The 18,995-nt window shown below is 50.2% G+C and overlaps 1 pseudogene; it reads left to right on the forward strand.

Moving 5' to 3' along the window:
• Positions 1–18,769, forward strand: part of LOC141234832 (translation factor GUF1, mitochondrial-like) — an 83,496-nt pseudogene extending 64,727 nt beyond the window's left edge.
• Positions 18,770–18,995: the final 226 nt, after the last annotated feature.

Consider the following 18,995-nt stretch of genomic DNA (forward strand, 5'->3'; position numbering starts at 1 on the left):
GGAAGCGCATGAAAAACGCATGGTAGAAGGGCAGCAATGTTCCCCAATTGAAATCCGCATGCATGTCAATTAATTTTGCGGAAACGCTGCTCTTTTGCCGCCATTGACTTGCATTAGACCGCATGGAATCCGCATCACTGTATATGTTGATGTGCTTTTCATGCGGTCTAATGTGCGGATGGTACCCGGGTGTGGATGAGAGGACTCTCATCCAGACCCAGGTACCATTAAAAAAAAAAGAATAAAATAAAAAATATATATATTCTCACCTCCTGACGGCCCGTGCAGCCCTCCTGCTTGATTCCCCGCACTTCGCGGTTGAATGAAGAAGGACCTTCGCTGACGTCAGAGTCATGTGACCGGTCACGTGACGCTGACGTCAGAGTCATGTGACCGGTCACGTGACGCTGACGTCGGAAGGTTCTAAAGTCTTCACTGCCGGCAGCCGGGACCGAGCGAAGCAGGACACCGGGGGCCATCAGAGGGTAAAGTATATATTTATTTTTTATTTTTTGACATTCACACACTATATAAATCCATGCCGGTTGCATGTGTGACACCCCAGGGGTCTGGTTGCCACAGTAATAGAGATATTATGTCTGAGAGCAAGTGGGAGGTTTCTCTGGTCAGGAGCCCTAAGCATGCAACACTGCCCACCCAGACCTGGGAGGGGAGGAATCTGCCCTTATAAGCTGGGTCTGGGGCGGGATTAGGTTAGACAGAGACAGAGCCTGCAGAACAAGCAGAGCAGTCAGAGCCTGGAGAGGGAAAGTGAGAACAGGAGCTCTGTAGGAGCAGCAGCTGAAGGCCAGGGGCTGTGAGCAGAGATATAGCTCGACCTGGCTGAAGTTACTAAAACCGGACACAGGAGTCCGAGGCTGTGGGACTGATATATACCCAGCAGCAGAAACCAACCGGCAGGGGATTCCAGGTCCTCTGGCCATAGAAGCCCGGAGGCTCAGTCACAAAGAAGGGACCAGCGCCGCCATCCAGGAGCGGAGGCTAACAGAAGGCCCCAAGTCACCAGCCATATGGGTGAGCACCACACGGTATACTCAGGGATGTGGGTTACTTGTAACCACTGACAGCAAGGTAGCCAGGAAGAGTGCAGATAAACGGGGAGGCCTACAACTCCACCTGGCCAGGGGAACTCCTGCTTGCTTGCAGACTGACCAGGCCCCTTATACTAGCCAGTACTCCCGGGAGGGTCTGCCTTGTACCATCAGTAAAGACCCTGAACTGCACCTCACGTCTCTGTGATTCCTTGCCGCACCAGCACCATTAGCACTGGGACCCTCACACCATCACTCCCATCATCTCTCGCATTAGCTGCCCTGAGGCATTACTTCTCCCGTGGGGAGTTATCCCATACTCGGCTGCGCAATCAACATCAGCCTCAGCGGTCGGCAGCGCAGCGGCGGTCCCCACTGACCGCAATCCACGGGTGGCGTAGTCGGACATTTGCTATACATTAAGACTGCCACTGGTTTGACCACCCTGGGCACGGACCGGGTCACCGCCACACGGAGACTACAACCCCCAGCATTCTACAACAGGCCCGGTTCCGGGTTCCCCTGCACAACACAGGCCCAGGGGGCGCGTCAACTTTGGCGTAGTCGGCAGGATTTCGTGCCCGCAACCACCGGGTACTGCGTGCCTGAAAAAGAGACTTTTATACTTACCTGTGGTGAAGTTTCCCGCCGTCCGGAGTCGTTTCCCGCCATCCGGAGCCGATTCCCGCCATCAGACGCCATCTTGGACCGTTTCCCGCCGTCTTCTGCCTTCTTCCCGCCATCCGCAGCTGCTTCCCGCCTTCGGATGCCATCTTCGGGACGCCGCACGGGAAGAAGAGGGGCGTGGACGCCAAAAGCGCGCGAGATCCGAAGCTCCGCCCCACGCTCCGCCCCACGCTCTGACGCTGCGCAAGGTCCTGGAAGGGAGGAAGAGCAACGCTGACGTCATCGGAGCGCGACGCCAGGTCCTCAACCCCGACGATCGACTGCGGAGCCGCGGCCTACGGAAGAAGAGCATCGCAAGGTAGGCCACGGTCCACTAGGGGGGAGGAGGATGCCGGATACCGAGGGGAGCTCCACTGCCACAGCCACCGCCAGCGCAACCGCTGCAGCAGTCATGCCATTCACCATGCCCTATATCCCGGGGGCAACCTGGCTACCCCAGTACTCAGGGGAGTCACATACTCTAAATGACTTTAGAGAAAGACTGGATAGCCTCTTCCAGGTGTACCCCCTCACAGAAGAGCAAAAAGTGAGCATCCTGGTGGCCCAATTAATCGGGGCAGCCCAAAGGGAGGTAAAGTCCTGGCCACCTAGGAGGAAGAGGACTGTCAGAGAAATACTAGCCCGCTGAAAGACACATTTGATACCCGCACCTCAGGCGAAATAAAGCTCAGATTTTACCGGTGTAATCAGCGGGCACATGAGAGTATAAGAGACTATGCTCTAAACCTACAAGAGGCCCTGAGAGCCATTAAGCAGGCAGACCCTGACAGCGTGGGAAATGAAGATAAGCTGTTGACTGAACAATTTATTGAGGGTCTATTGTGCAATGCCCACCGAACCCAGTTGCGGGCAATGGCCTTACAGGACCCTGACCTGGACTTTGCACAGTTCAAGGACAGAGCCATCCAGGTGCTCCGAGAACCGGCACCAGGTGGCGCTGTGACCCACAGGCCCCCTGCTATCACTTACCACCAGGAGACGGCGCCCTTGTCTGCAGGGCCTGTGGGAGCTGATGCGCAGGCTTTAAACAGTGACCCGGCTACAGACCTGCACCATCAGGTCCAAGAGCTGACTAAGAGCGTTGCCGCGCTAACCAGAACTGTGCAGTCTTTACAGGTCTCTTCTCCAGGAAAGATCCAGCTGGCATCCGGACCGGAGGACGTCCCGTGGCACCGACTGAGGAGGACCCCACCGGCCAGAGGAAGACCCAGCGACAGATACAACGAGGACGGACGACCCATCTGCCGCCGCTGCAATCAACCCGGACATGTGGCAAGGTACTGTCATTTAAACGGGCACAACCTGGGGTAGAGGGCCAACCCCCAGGCATAAGACCATCAGGCCCATCAAACTGGCGTGATAAATAGTAGGGGGACGTCCAATCTTGCCTGTGGTACTGGATGGCATTCCTATGAGTGCCCTACTAGACACTGGGTCACAGGTGACCACCATCCCGTACGTGCTCTTTAAACAGTACTGGAATGACTCGGACATAACCCGCTACCCAGATGACGACCTGAGTATCATCGCCAGCAATGGTCAGCCCGTGCCGCAGGTGGGATTCAAAGAGGTGACCATTAAGATCGGTAAAGTCGAACTGGCGGCACAAGGACTGATTATAGTGGACATAGACCGTCATGAGAGTCACCCTAGAATAACCTTGGGAACTAATGTGATTGAAAATTGTCTTGCAGAGGTGATTCTTATTTTGCAACAGGTTGCCAAGAACGCCAGTTCCAGCCAGCAGCGTGTGCTCCAAAAAGAGATCCGGGCACTGATGAAACGGCAACAGGTGGAACTATCTGGTGGCGAGATAGGTAGCGTGAGAATGTGTGACCAGTTCCCTATTGCCATGCCCCCAAAAAGTGAGATGATGATTTGGTGCCGGGCAGCTATTGGTCTAAGAGGTAGAGACTACCAAGCAATGGTAGAACCCGTCTACTCAGACAGTAGGCCCACCATTTTGACAGCACGGGGGGTGGTCGATGTACGCCATGGGAGGGTGCCCGTTCGCATCATAAATATCGGGGAGAGAGAAGTACACCTGCCCCGGTATGCCACGCTAGCCAAATTGTTCACCATCAACCAGAACTCTGTACAGGCCGTGGAACCCTTGCCTCCATCTCAACCAGAGGAAGGTAACGGCTCTAAGAAACCAATGGAGGACTGGTGTCAGCAACTGCATTTGGGTACTGACTCCACTCCCTCACACCAGAAACAGGGAGTCTATCGGGTGGTTCGAGAGTACGAGAGAGTGTTTAGTAAACACCCGCTAGACTTCAGGCTAGTAAAGGGGTAGAACATCACATCCCCACGGGAGACCATCCTCCCATAAAGGAGAGATACCGACCCGTACCCCCGGCACACTACCAACACGCCAAGGGGATGCTTAGAGACATGAAGGAGGCTGGGGTAATCAGGGACAGCTGTAGCCCCTGGGCAGCTCCACTAGTCTTAGTGAAAAAGAAAGACAACACCATGAGAATGTGTGTAGACTACAGGAAGGTCAACCGTATCACACACAAAGATGCGTACCCGTTACCAAGGATAGAAGAGTCCTTAGCTGCATTAAAATCTGCTAACTTCTTCTCTACTTTGGATCTCACTAGCGGGTACTGGCAGGTTCCTGTAGCAGAGGCGGACCGGGAGAAGACCGCATTCACCACCCCGATGGGTCTCAGCGAATTTAACTGTATGCCGTTCGGGCTCTGCAACGCACCAGGAACCTTCCAACGGTTGATGGAATGCTGTTTGGGACACCGGAACTTCGAGACGGTCCTGTTATACCTGGACGATGTCATCGTCTATTCCAAGACCTACGAGGACCACCTGAAACACCTGGCAGAAGTGTTCGAAGCTCTGGCAAACTACGGCCTAAAGGTGAAACCCTCCAAGTGTCACCTCCTGAAACCAAAGGTGCAATACCTGGGACACGTGGTGAGTGCTGACGGAGTGGCTCCTGACCCTGATAAGATCACCGTGATTAAGGACTGGCCAAGACCCTCCAGCATAAAGGAAGTGCGGCAGTTCCTCGGGTTGGTAGGCTACTACCGAAGATTCATTCCCGGTTTCACCAAAATGGCAGCCCCTATGCAGGACCTCCTGATAGGTCAATCTCGGAAAGCCAAAAACCAGAAGCCGCCCTTTAGGTGGGAAAAGCTGGAAGAGGAGTCCTTCTGCCAGCTGAAGATGGCCCTCACGGGGGATGAAATCCTGGCATATCCAGACTACAGCCAGCCCTTTATCCTCCACACGGACGCAAGCAACATCGGGCTAGGAGCCGTACTGTCCCAGATCCAGCAAGGGAAAAAACGGATAATCGCTTACGCCAGCCGAAAGCTACTGCCCACGGAGAGGAACCCTGAGAATTATAGCTCATTCAAGCTGGAGTTCCTGGCAGTAGTGTGGGCAGTGACCGAACGTTTCAAGCATTACCTTGCCTCCTCCAAATTCACCGTGTTCACGGATAACAACCCGTTGACACACCTGGACACTGCAAGGCTCGGTGCCCTGGAACAGAGATGGATGGCCCGCCTGTCCAACTTTGAATTCACCATCAGATACCGGGCAGGACGCTCAAATGCCAACGCGGATGCCCTGTCTAGAATGCCGAACTTACCGGACGTAGGGGAAGATCCAGAAGATCTGGAAGAAGTTGAGCTCCCTGCGTTCCACCGTCATGGGATTACCCTGTATTCCCACCGTGTGAAGGACAGGCGCTCCATGACATTCAATCCCTTGCCCCACTACAACTGGGCGGAGACGCAAGACAGTGATCCCGCAGTCCATTTGGTGAAGGAAATGCTGACCCAGGCCGATGCCCGTCTTGACCCAGATGCTCCGGAGGAGACCAAGCAACTGTGGAAGGAGAAAAGTAAGCTGTTCCTCTACAGGGAGAAGCTGTGCCGGAGAATGGTTAACTCTCGAACACATGAGTTGACCTGGCAGGTAGTGGTCCCAAGACGAGACGCGGCTATGGTTCTGGAGGCATACCACAACGGAGCAGGGCATTTCGGATGGAAGAAGCTGGAGTTCTTGTTGCGTGAACGGTTCTACTGGGTAGGCATGAGAGGAGTCATCGAGAGGTGGTGCAGAGACTGTGGCCCGTGCCACCTGAGAAGAAAAGACCGAGCCAGCCAGAAGACTCCCCTGCAGCCCATCATCACCAGACAGCCACTGGAACTGGTAGCCCTGGACCATGTGAAACTGGCTCCAAGCAGATCTGGGTATGTCTACGCCCTCACAATCGTAGATCATTACTCCCGGTTCCTGGTTGTAGTCCCGGTCAAGGACTTAACGGCTCAAACAGCACCTAGAGCCTTCCAGCAGCACTTCTGCCGTCCACACGGGTACCCGGACCAAGTGTTGACAGACCAAGGACCAGCCTTCGAAGCCGAGGTCTTCCAGGAGTTCTGCAACCTCTATGGCTGCAAGAAGATAAGAACAACGCCCTATCACCCTCAAACCAATGGACTCTGCGAGAAGATGAACCAGGTGATGATAGATCTGCTAAAAACATTGCCCCTGGAAGAATGCAATCTGTGGCCTGAGAAACTGCCCGATCTGGTGGACCTGTATAACCACATCCCTGTAGGTTCAACCAACTGTACCCCGGCTTACCTAATGAGAGCAAGACCTGGTAAGCTGCCTATTGACCTGGATATGGGAGTCCTGACGCCTGAGGACACCTCGCCAGAGGCAGACTGGGATACAGAACGGCAGCAGCAGTATCGGAAAGTACAGGAGAGCGTCGAGCGAAGTCTGTCTCAAGCTAGAGAAAGGCAAGAGAAGGCTTATAACCAGTATGCTCCCGCTGTTCTCCTGGTACCTGGAGAGCAGGTCTTGAAGAGGAAGAGGCGGCTCCACAAGTTGGACGACCAGTGGGAGAAGGACCCGTACACCGTACTGCCATCAAGCCATGAGAACCCAAAAATCTGCATAATCAGTAAGGATGGAGGAGAAACCACAGCCATTGTCTCCAGAGACCACCTGAAGAAGTGTCCCGAGCAGCTGCAAAGCCCTGAAGAAGATCAAGAAAACCCTCAACCCGCAGAGGAAAGGGAAGAAATGATCAGTACCGTACTCGGAGACTTCCCCCGGTCTTGGACACAAGTAAACGGCGCTGTCGTGGTACCCGTCCTCACCTTTCTCCAGCCAGCCCCGCAAGTGCCTACAGAGGAACCGGTAGAGCTGGAAGAGCAGCCGGCCCAAGAGGCAGAAGAGTCCACACCAGCAGTACAGGAGGATCAACCCTCTGCTAGTAGTAAGCCTGCCGTGCCCCTAGTGAGCCAAAGAGTGCGCAGACAGCTGCCCAGCTTACCCATAACACCTCCTACACCCTGTAGTGCAGAACCAGTTAGTGAGCTCCGTAGGTCCACTAGAGGTCAGATGCCCGCTCGCTGGAGAATCTAAACTAATGCACTGTGAATTTATCTGTTAACTGTTTATGGTTTATGTTTGTTGCCTGTTATTAATTATGTTTCTCAGTTACCCTGCAGATTTTTATGGACTAACAGGTTATGAACGCTGGATAACCGGAACAGTTTTGTAGATAGTTGCACCTTGGTGCCTCTTGTGAAGACGGCCGCGGAAGAGAAAACCTGTCTGGCGTGGCCTACTTGCGGCCCAAAGTAGCTAGCTCCAGCCTTGCAGCCACGCCCAAGGACAACGCAAGGGGTTTGCTTTGGACAGGTCCCCTACTTCCCTTAAAACTTCACCTTGGGTGATATGGACACCCGTGACCTTTAAAGAACTACAGCTTCTTGTAAATATGTTATCGAATTATTGTTATACCCTGTTATTATGTTTTAAAAATGTGTTTAGTCCCGGAGTACTAAAATTTACTAGGGGGGAATGTGACACCCCAGGGGTCTGGTTGCCACAGTAATAGAGATATTATGTCTGAGAGCAAGTGGGAGGTTTCTCTGGTCAGGAGCCCTAAGCATGCAACACTGCCCACCCAGACCTGGGAGGGGAGGAATCTGCCCTTATAAACTGGGTCTGGGGCGGGATTAGGTTAGACAGAGACAGAGCCTGCAGAACAAGCAGAGCAGTCAGAGTCTGGAGAGGGAAAGTGAGAACAGGAGCTCTGTAGGAGCAGCAGCTGAAGGCCAGGGGCTGTGAGCAGAGATATAGCTCGCCCTGGCTGAAGTTACTAAAACCGGACACAGGAGTCCGAGGCTGTGGGGACTGATATATACCCAGCAGCAGAAACCAACCGGCAGGGGATTCCAGGTCCTCTGGCCATAGAAACCCGGAGGCTCAGTCACAAAGAAGGGACCAGCGCCGCCATCCAGGAGTGGAGGCTAACAGAAGGCCCCAAGTCACCAGCCATACGGGTGAGCACCACACGGTATGCTCAGAGACGTGGGCTACTTGTAACCGCTGACAGCAAGGTAGCCAGGAAGAGTGCAGATAAACGGGGAGGCCTACAACTCCACCTGGCCAGGGGAACTCCTGCTTGCTCGCAGACTGACCAGGCCCCTTATACTAGCCAGTACTCCCGGGAGGGTCTGCCTTGTACCATCAGTAAAGACCCTGAACTGCACCTCACGTCTCCTTGCCGCACCAGCACCATTAGCACTGGGACCCTCACACCATCACTCCCATCATCTCTCACATTAGCTGCCCTGAGGCAATACTTCTCCCGTGGGGAGTTATCCCATACTCGGCTGCGCAAACAACATCAGCCTCAGCGGTTGGCAGCGCAGCGGCGGTCCCCACTGACCGCAATCCACGGGTGGCGTAGTCGGACATTTGCTATACATTAAGACTGCCACTGGTTTGACCACCCTGGGCACGGACCAGGTCACCGCCACACGGAGACTACAACCCCCAGCATTCTACAACAGGCCCGGTTCCGGGTTCCCTGCACAACACAGGCCCAGGGGGCGCGTCACATGGATTTATGTAGTGTGAAGTTGACAAGCACTTTCCAAGTGATGCTAAAATCGCTTGGGAAGCGCTTGTCAACCCGCATGCGGAAATGAAAGTGAAGACCGCTTCATTTCCGCATGCCCCTGGCAGGAAACCACATGTACAATCCTGAGCATTTCTGCATCGTGTGCACATACCCTAACAGCATGCTTATTTCTGTGTGTCCTGTTATATTATACCTCTTCTTTTTCAGAATTAAAGCCTACAGAAAGAACGTCTTGGCAAAATGTGTATGTATTGTATGTCTTATATATATAGTGCTTTTGCTGCTTTGATTTAAAAAAAAAATATATATATATTAACGCCCATTCAAAGATTATGATTTTCTCAATTTACAGCTCAGCCGGAAGATCAAGCAATGTCTCTAAGGTTATAAAGTATTGAAGCCTTGTGTGGCAGGGTTGAAGAATATATTAACTTGTCAAACACTTTCTCTATTTAAACAAACTTTTAGATTTAACACCTTTTGTGTTTTTGTTAAATTCTAGTCAGTATTAAAAAAAAAGTAAAGCACGTGTATTTTTTATAAATCCATCTTTCTAGTTTTCAATGGATGTAAAGGAAAACTCTGAAAATAGCTAATTTTTTCTGCCATGTGCTAATTGACTATTGTAGAAAAGGCAGTACACGGTGTAATACAGCGACTTGCTGGCATTACGGTAATCGTCCAGGATGTGTTTTACCTGACCATGTACCTTCCCCCTCAGGTGACTGGTCACATGACTGTGACATAGCACAGGTCCTGCACGCACCGAATGTCTGTCTGATCACATGACTGTGACATCAGCAAGGTCCTGTCAGTGTGTGTGTGTGTGCACGGGATGCATATATAAACTCTGCTTGATGGGAGACAGGTGTGTTCGGTGTGTTCTGTGAGAGAGGCGTAAGGCCTGTTCCCGTGTGTGTGGGACACCGACCGTGTGAGGCCTAGTGAGGCCGAGTGAAGCCTGGTGCCTGAAAGGCAGAGCCTGGATCCTGTGTGGATGCTAGTGGCCTTGGAAGGCAGAGGCTTGAGTAAGAGTCCTGAAAGGCAGAGCCTGGATCCTGTGTGGATGTCAGTGGCCTTTGAGGGAACGACGGCTGGAGACCCCTACCTGGGAAGCCGCAAAGCCACAGTGGTGGCGGAGTAATGGACTGAGACAGCTAAACCCGGCAAAGGTAATACCCTGTGTTATATGGACATTAATATGGACATTGCTATTTTATTACCTTGCTGAAGGCTGTTACTTGGGCCACTTGGGCCTGTCTGCTACTTGAGAGACTCCCGGATGTTAAGTGTGGAAACATGCCGGTGGCGGACTAAGATGGACTGTGTGAACTGTGGTTTATGAAGTAATAAACTGCTGAGCATTGTTTAAAAACGGAAAGACATCGCACGTGTGCATTGATTGTCGCAGCAAAACGAGTATTCCCCATTATGATGACTAGTGCTGCCTTACATATGGTTCGAGAGTGCGGGCAGCTGCAGCCCGGTTGCTAGGGGCAACGGCACAGGACGAGTGTGGATTAAAGCATCTGGCTGCAACTCGGCGGGGTTGCGAAGATTGGCGTCGCACTCAAACCTGGTTTGCCGTGGCTCGGCGGGGCTCACGAAGTTTAAAGCATCTGGCTGCAACTCGGCGGGGTTGCGAAGGTTGTCGTCGCACTCAAATCCGGTTTTGCTGTGGTTCGGCGGGGCCACGAAAATTTTCCGGGGAGAGCGGTGAAGTTCTGGTGTGAACAGTGCACCGCGATGGCTGTGAACGGAGCAGCAAATGGGTCTGATGAGTCGGACCGCATATATGAGAAACGTCTACTGGACATGAAACTGGACATGGTGCAGCAACCACAGGAGCTGTGGGCACCATATGGAATGGCGGCAGTGGACCATTCTATGAACTCTCCGGGGGCGCCAGTGTTGTCCCAGAGTGCCCGGGGAAGTGGTAAGAGCTGTTGTGAACTAAGTCCTAAGACTATTGCTGATTTTTTTTCTAAAAATTACCCTGTAGGTGTGTTTGTTAAAAAGGGGGCGGAGTCTAAAAGGGGCAGATTTTCAAAACAGCGTAGAGTGCAGAAAACTGGAAATTGTTACTGGTTGTGGGTTGGTACCTCCTAAAAATGACAATGTGACCGTTGATAACGGGGGAACTCCAGTAGAAGGGGGTGACGTCAAAGTGGGAGGTGACCTGTTAGTCCACAACACCATGGGGAGTGACACAGACCCCGTAGCTGACTGTGACACTATGAAAGTAAAAAGTGAGTTCAGTCAGGAGGGGCTAGACGAGGGGAGAGAGTCCCCCTCTCGTCGTCGACGGCGCAAGGGCCACAAAAAGGTTGCTCCGGTAGTCCTCGCTGAAAATGAAAATAAAGAGAATGTAGTACTGTGTGCCTTTGCTTCAAGTGTGGATCCTCCATTAGAGATAGAAAAGGAGGTGATGTTGCCAGTAGCAACCTCCGGTACGGTACCGAGTCAGAAGGATCTGACAGCCCTGAAAGAGGAGGCGGCCAGTCATGACCAAGAGCTGGAGCCTATCAGGCAGCAGTATCAGAGTGACGTGCAGCAACTAAGGGAAAACCTGGGGAACGTGTCCTCATACCAGCTGAACCTGGAATCTGAACAGCAGAAAATATACCAGGTTATGAGGAACTGGCAGCGAGATGTGGAGGGAAGCAACGCGGAAATTAACCATTGGAAGGAAATGTTCTATGGAATTAAGGAGGACCGCCGCAAAATCAAGGAGGAGGTTTTTCAATTAGAGATTGACAGAGCGGTGTGTGAAGATGAGTTATGCGAGGTGAAAGATCGCTTCTCCCTGGTACAGTTAGAGCTGTCTGTCCTCAAAGAGGCGCTGCAGCATGAAGTTGCTGGGCGTGAACAAACCCTAGAATGACTGCGCAAACAGCTCAACCAGGAGCTGTGTGACTCCAAGAAGGAGTGTGGTGAACGCAGTAGGGAACTGCAACAGAGTAAGAGAGATTATGAGGATCTCCTCAAGGTGAAGAAAAAACTAGAGGAGGATAAGGCAGGTGCAGGGCAAGTGCGCCAAGTGGTTGAGACCACTCTGCAAGACACCCGTGAGGAGAATGATGATCTTCGGGGAAAGACCCTAGATCTGGAAGCTCAGGTGAAGGAGCTACAGATGTCCTGTGATACTCTCCAGAAGGCGGAGACGTACCTTAAGGAAACAGTCAGCAAGATGGAAGCTGAGCGAGAGAGGATGGAGGAGTCCATCGGAAAAGCCACAGACCAGGGCCAGGAGTTGACCGCTGGTCATGGGAGGTATGAAGCAGATACCTCCTCGAGTGATGTGGGCTCGGAGGGTTCGGTGGATGTCGGAGCCGAGATCAAGCAGCTCAAGGAGTTGCTACAAACCCAGTGGACGCAAGAGAGGCGTGAGAGACTGGCTATTGAGAGCCGAGTGGGCACATTGGAGACGGAGAGGTCTGAGAGAGCTCTGCTGCTGGAAGAGCTGTTGAAGCAGGAAGAGCTTCAGAGACGGGCCGCTGAGAGGCGAGTGGCGGAGCTAGAGGAAGAAGTTTCCGGGCTCAAAAGTCGCCTGACAAAGTATCACTCAGTGAACGAGGCCTTCTTGGAGAAGGAAAAGGGCGAACACGTTGCACTCACTCCCTTATACCATGAGAAGGTGGACCTGAGGAGAGCTAAGAGAGTGTTAACCACACATAAATATGAGATGGAAGTGGTCAAGACGAAAATTCGTGAATTTGTAGCTGTGAGTCAGCTCAGGGGAAGCATACAGGGTGAAGAAGCTTGAGGTCAATTGCCCCTGAAACCTGAGCTGGTTGATCGTCTGGAAACCACTGGTGAGACCGAAACGTCTCGGTACAAGTGCCTTGTAGATGTACCCGAGGATTTGAGGGAAGAATGCACCAGTGAGTCCGTGCATGAGGAGTTTAAGAAGGCCGTGGGAGCCTGTAAGGTGTACTTGACCTCAGAAGCTAAACAGCTGGTGGTCCTGTCCACGACCGAAGTCACAGTGAAGAGGGTGGCTATCCTAAGTGACATGCACTGGCGATGTATTCGCACAAAGCGGTTTCTCCGGTTGAAGACGGAACAAGCCGTTAGACAACTGGAGTTGATGAGGAAAGCTCACAGTATGCGTGAAGAGGTCATCCGGGTGCCTCATGTTCTGGTGAGGAAGCTCGTTGGGAGAAATGGTCGAGCCATGCAGATGATGGTCAAGAAGTCTGGGGTGGTGAAAGTAAGCAGTCCACATGATCGTCAGGACTGGATACCCGACGAAGACGGCATGGTATCATTCTCCGCTGTAGGAACAGAAGAAAGCCTGGGATATATGCGCATGCTGTTGGAGTACCGAGTGACCTACCTGCGAGAGGTAGAACAGTTGAATCTCGCTAGACTGCGAGTGGATAGACAGCATCATCTGAGCAGCAGAAGATGGCAGCCGTCTAGAAATTGTGAGACCCGACAGAGAAAGGGCCCCCTAAATAACAGAACAGCTACAGCTGAAGTTAGGGACCTTTCAAGATGTCTTGAGAGTAGTGGGCGTGGGTTTAGAGGTAGTGAGACCTCCAGTAACTCAGGTTTGAGCAGCCCATACAAACGACCCAATAGAGGACGGGACATTACGGAGTCGAACCAGACCTTAGATACCAGGGCATGTGAGTCACACCGCTGTATGACTGACCGCTGGGAGCGGGGGAGACCTGACGAGGTTACGACTGACCGCTGGGAGCGGGGGAGGTCTGACAAGATTATGACTGACCGCTGGGAGCGGGGGAGACCTGACAAGGTTACAACTGACCGCTGGGAGCGGGGGAGCTCTGACAAGGTTACAACCCGGAAAGGTGACCTGACGAAGTCAGTGACAGTGACAAATGGTAGGTCCCTAAGGAATGGGCTAATGTCATTGACTAATGTTCCAGGGGCTGAGTAGCACAATTGTAAAGTACATGGTCTCTATGTGAGCTGGGGGTTATAGTGATTGTGTATATTATGTGTTCAACCCCACAAGTTTGAACAGAAGGGGGGGTATGTAATGCAGCGACTTGCTGGCATTACGGTAATGGTCCAGGATGTGTTTTACCTGACTATGTACCTTCCCCCTCAGGTGACTGGTCACATGACTGTGACATAGCACAGGTCCTGCACGCACAGAATGTCTGTCTGATCACATGACTGTGACATCAGCAAGGTCCTGTCAGTGTGTGTGTGTGTGTACGGGATGCATATATAAACCCTGCTTGATGGGAGACAGGTGTGTTCGGTGTGTTCTGTGAGAGAGGCGTAAGGCCTGTTTCCGTGTGTGTGGGACACCGACCGTGTGAGGCCTAGTGAGGCCGAGTGAAGCCTGGTGCCTGAAAGGCAGAGCCTGGATCCTGTGTGGATGCTAGTGGCCTTGGAAGGCAGAGGCTCGAGTAAGAGTCCTGAAAGGCAGAGCCTGGATCCTGTGTGGATGTCAGTGGCCTTTGAGGGAACGACGGCTGGAGACCCCTACCTGGGAAGCCGCAAAGCCACAGTGGTGGCGGAGTAATGGACTGAGACAGCTAAACCCGGCAAAGGTAATACCCTGTGTTATATGGACATTAATATGGACATTGCTATTTTATTACCTTGCTGAAGGCTGTTACTGGAGCCACTTGGGCCTGTCTGCTACTTGAGAGACTCCCGGATGTTAAGTGTGTAAACATGCCGGTGGCGGACTAAGATGGACTGTGTGAACTGTGGTTTAAGAAGTAATAAACTGCTGAGCATTGTTTAAAAATGGAAAGACATTGCCCGTGTGCATTGATTGTCGCAGCGAAGCGAGTATTCCCCATTATGATGACTAGTGCTGCCTTACAACGGATACAGCACCTATGTCAGTGAAAGGTGCCAGACCAATATAATCTGTATATGACCTCCTGTTCATCTATCTGCATTTCATTCCGTGAATCATGCACACATCCGTCCATCTCTGCCGAGGACTGGCAGCCATCTTTCCTAGCACCTTCATTGATGGCTAGTGTTGAGCGATACCTTCCGATATCGGGAAATATCGGATCGGATTGGATCGGACCAATATCCAAAAAATATCGGATATCGCCGATTCCGATACCGGAAACCAATGCAAGTCAATGTGACACAAATATCGGAATGAAAATAAACCCTTTCTTTCCTTGTAGGTTAATTCTACATGAAGGAAAACAACTAAGAATAATGTAGAATGTATTACATGAAAAGCCAGCAATTCAGCAGCGGCATACACCGGTACCCGACAATTTAGAACAGAAAGAATAGAGCATCACACATAGATTAGATAGATAGAAACATGTCAGTCACATATATAATAAGTACAGTGATAGTGTTGATTACTGTACTTGTCATTTAGTGTTAAAGGATTTATTTAAAAAAATAATAGTGTTTTCATGCACCGTCTCTTTAAAAAAGCCGGCCGGCAATTCAGCTTCGGTACCCGACAATTTAGAACAGAAAGAATAAAGCATCACACATAGATTAGATAGATAGAAACATGTCAGTCACATATATAAGAAGTACAGTGATAGTGTTGATTACTGTACTTGTCATTTAGTGCTAAAATAAAGGATTTCTTAAAAAAAAAATTGGTGTGGGGTTCCCCGTAATTTTAGTCTCTAGCGGAGGTTAAGCAGATGGCTGGGGCAGATGTTTGAAGCCTGGGAAGGGGGTAATACCCACTGAGCTTCCCAGGCTACTAATATCAGCCCCCAGCTGAATACCTAGCCTTTACTAGCTATTAAAATGGGGGACCCCCCAAAAAATTATGTGGGGTCCCCCCTATTTTAATAGCTAGCAAAGGCTAGGCAGACAGCTGGGGGCTGATATTAATAGCCCAGGAAGGGTGCCATGAATATTGGCCCCCTCCCAGGCTAGAAACACCAGCCGTCAGCCGCCCCAGAAATGGTGCATCCATAGGATGCGCCAATTCTGGCACTTAGCCTCGCTCTTCCCACTTCCCTGTAGCGATGGCAGTGGGGTAATAGGGCTGGGGTTGATGTCAGCTTATAATGCCAGCTGACATCAAGCCCAGGTTAGTAATGGAGAGGCGTCTAAAAGACACCCCCCATTACTAACCCCATAGTTAAAGTTAAAAAAAAACACAAACACCCAGAATAAAGTCCTTTAATTGAAATAAACACACAATTCTTTATTGTTCTAAATTAAACTATACTTACCATCACGCCCATTCCAGCTGAAGCCATTGTCTTCTGCAATAAAAGTAAAATAATAAACCAACATCATCCTTACCTTTCCATGATTCCCAGGACGGCTCCAGCTCTGCTACATTCTCTCATGCTCACTGCAAGCACAGGAGAATTTTCCCACGCTGTCAGTGACGTGCATGAGGTGAGCCGAGTTCATTGGACATGACCTCGGCTCATCTGGATGCCGTCACAGGCAGACACTGAGGAGCGCAAGCATGCCTGCGCTTCTCAGTGTCTGCGGCATAGCAAGCTGGATGGCAACTTTCGGCTGCGATCCAGCCTGTCATGTGAATGTAGCAGAGCTGGAGCCATCCTGGGAACCATGGAAAGGTAAGGATGATGTTGGTTTATTATTTTACTTTTATTGCAGAAGACATTGGCTTCAGCTGGAATGGGCGTGATGGTAAGTATGGTTTAATTTAGAACATTAAAAAATTGTGTGTTTATTTCAATTAAAGGACTTTATTCTGGGTGTTGTGTTTTTTTTAATTACTTTACTAGAAATTCATGGCGGTCATGTCTAATATTGGCGTGACCCCATGAACTTTGGGCTTAGGCCAGCTGATAATACCAAGCTGGCCCTAACCCCTTTATTACCCAGTGAGCCACCGCACTGTTAGAGATGTTAGTCCCGAACAACCCTCCTCCTTTTCAGCTTTTTGCTTAAAAGCAATTGCAAGAAGGGACCCACAATGGTAATATTAGTTGTAAGTAATTCTAGGATTATTTGTGATCATAACAGAACATGAGCACATGAGGCCTGCAAGATAACAAGATTTTAGTGAATGCTTTAGGAATAGTTCATGTGGCTGGGGTAACATATAGAAGCAATATTGGATCCAGCTCACCGTAGGGAACATCTTGAAAGTGTTCAGAGCACGGAAACATCACGTTGTGGCATAGCACAGTCATAAAATGAAGGTAATTCAGATCAACGTACCGTGAATAGGCTTTTATTCACAAAGTGCATAACAGAGGCAGGATCAGCAGTAGTTAGGAGAAATGTGACAAACGCATTTCGGGTGACAGCCCACCCTTATTGACTGGTGGTGGGCTGTCACCCGAAAACAGTTGACGCATTTCTCCTAGCTGTACTGCTGATCCTGTCCTTTGTTATGCAATTTGTGTGAATAAAAGCATTCACAGTTCGTTGAGCTGGATTACCTTCATATCATGCGGTAAAGAATACCTCTAAGGCTGCGTGCCCACTATGCGTTTTTCAAGCGTTTCTGCCGCGGAATTTCCGCAGCGAAACCGCTTAAAAAGCGCTAGGTAATCCGTCCCCCATGGTCCCCAATGACAAGCCACAATGTCAATGCCCATGCTGCTGATTTTTCCACAGCGTTTGTGCTGCGCTCAAAAATCCGCAGCATGTCCATTAAGCATGTCCATGACTCAGTGACATCATGGTAGGTCCTTCACAACGCCGAGAGCAGTGCAAGAGACCGGACGGAGCAGCGAAAACACTGGGAGGACATCGGAAGGTGAGTATAAACTTTTTTTTTTTTTTAACTAACTTGGTCACACTGTATAAAATCCATGCCGGTTGCATGGATTTATATAGTGTGAACAAGTTGTCAAGCACTTTTCCAAGTGATGCTAAAATCGCTTGGAAAAGCGCTTGATAACCCGCATGCAGAAATGCATGCAAAGAAGCTTGACAAACGCTTCTACCTGCCGGGAAAAATGATGTAAAAACCGCATGCATTTTTCCCGCCAGGGAGAAGCGTAAAAAATATGCTGCATTTCTGCATCGTGGGCACATAGCCTTAATGCAGCTAACAAATGTTCAGTTAAGATGGTTACCTCCATAATCATGTAAAAAATCTGTTTTGTAATTATTAAAATATTATAAGTGATACATTTTGCTTTAAAGGGAACGTGACAGCAGACATGGACATCATGCATCAGGCACTGGCTGTATATTCTCAGCCAGGTATGTTTGACTTTCAAACACCGCAGCGTTTTAGAGAAAAACAGTCTAAAAGCCGCCGGGGACCGAGACGCGCTATAGACTAGTCAAAAAGACCAGTCCCCAGCAAATTCTCCCGCCCGCTACCAGCGACTCACAGGTCCCTCCGTGTACGCGAGTGCAGGGAGAAGCTGCCGGGACCTTCCTGTCCGACTAGTCTTACATGCAACTTTTTGACCGGCAGCTTTTAAATTGTTATTTTCCAAAACGTCACAGCATTTCCGAGTCATACAGTCAGTGCCTGATACTCGCTGCCCGATTCCCCTTAGGCCTCATTGACCCGTCCATGTTTAAACACGTATATGAAAAAAAGGTACCAGTATCTTCAGTGTGTCTGTTTTTACCATTGGGGATTTTCACGGATGAATTAAGAAAATAAATGACAAAGTTCCTCCTATACAATGCAGTCTTATATACGGATAGTACACAGACACAATCCATGTGCTGTATGTGTTTTTCATGAACCCAAAGACTTATATTCATCCATGCTGCCATAAAAAACTTGGACAGGTGAAAAGCATCATAGAACACGTACCCAATATAGCCTATCCATGAAAAACACACACACGTACGTGTAACATGGACGTCTGAATGAGGCTTAACAGTACTTAGTCTGTTATTTCCACTGTTATTGACTCTGCCGTTACTACATCTTACGGCAGAGGCACTCCACCAACCATGCAGAAGCTCTCCGGTTTATTAATGATGCCCCCGAAGTACTAAACCTTAGAATATTTTAAAATCTTCATACACCAATCTTTTCATAGAATATTGATATCTTGTATCACTCGTATTTTGGCAGTATGGCGGCGATATCACAAGGAAGATGAAGCTGCTGAAAAGACAAGCTGAAGGCAAGAAAAAAATGAGGAAAATCGGCAGTGTCGATGTGCCTAAAGATGCATTCAATAGTGTATTAAAGAGATGGTTGGACAAGTGACACCGTAGAACTAACACTACCTCCTCAGCAGACTATGGATGTAGAAAAGCAGAAATGCAAGTCTGGTTGGGACAAAGATTTCCCAACGTGCTGCAATTCCTGAGATTAGGAAACCTAATAAAACCTGATCTTTAAGGGTTTTTTGCTAATGTTGCAGAGCATAATAAATGCCAAGTACATTAATAAGGCTCTGTTCACATGTCCGTTTATCTTTTCATTTTAGAAC

This window comes from Phyllobates terribilis, unplaced genomic scaffold (genome assembly GCF_046119375.1).
Source record: "Phyllobates terribilis strain yellow unplaced genomic scaffold, ASM4611937v1 Scaffold_644__1_contigs__length_891845, whole genome shotgun sequence".
NCBI lineage: Eukaryota > Metazoa > Chordata > Amphibia > Anura > Dendrobatidae > Phyllobates > Phyllobates terribilis.